Below are 730 nucleotides of genomic sequence, written 5' to 3'. Positions count from 1 at the left end.
CATCTTTCCAAAAATGCTATTGAATAAAAATGTGTTTTTGTGGTGTGTGTTTTTATTTTGTTTTTATTATGTTGGCATTTTACAATGTCTGAAACTAAAATTTAAAGGACAAGAAAATGTTGTGGCTTATGTTTTTTTTTTTTCTTCTCTCTAGAATGTGTTTGTTAATGAATTGCACCAAAAGACGCTTTGAAAATGTTGAAGCTTCTTTAAAACTTAATAAACTGCGGTTTTGTTTGTATTTGCCTGTTGGGAGATGTGTTGTGCTCTAGAGTGCTGTGATTAGCGTAGAGGGAATAAGTTACCTGAATATGTATGATGTGAAAGGATGGGGCATACTGGGGCTATGAACAAAGAACACTGAAGACAATTCAAGTGATCATAAGACTCTCCAAAAAAACCCAGGGATGAATAGGGATTGCCATTTTGATTTGACCTGCAGTGAGATTGTTTTGTTTTGTTTTTTTGTATACCCGTAGTTATAATGACCCCATTGTTTTCAGTAATTATTACAGCAAGTCCGGCCTCTTTATAGACTTCATGCATATGGTGCTATGCCCCCACCTCCCAGTCAGAGTACCCTTTGTGAAGAACATCTCTGCTGGTGTGTTAGGGAAGTCATCGATATAAAGTGTAGATATATTTACACTGACTTTTTATACACATTGAACTGCCACACAGCAAATAGTTGAAATGCTCCATTCACCCAATGTAGCATAGAAATGTTGAC

Source organism: Nanorana parkeri, unplaced genomic scaffold, assembly GCF_000935625.1.
Source record: "Nanorana parkeri isolate BGI_ZX_2015 unplaced genomic scaffold, ASM93562v1 scaffold209, whole genome shotgun sequence".
Lineage (NCBI taxonomy): Eukaryota > Metazoa > Chordata > Amphibia > Anura > Dicroglossidae > Nanorana > Nanorana parkeri.
Note: the sequence above shows the minus strand (reverse complement) of the source record.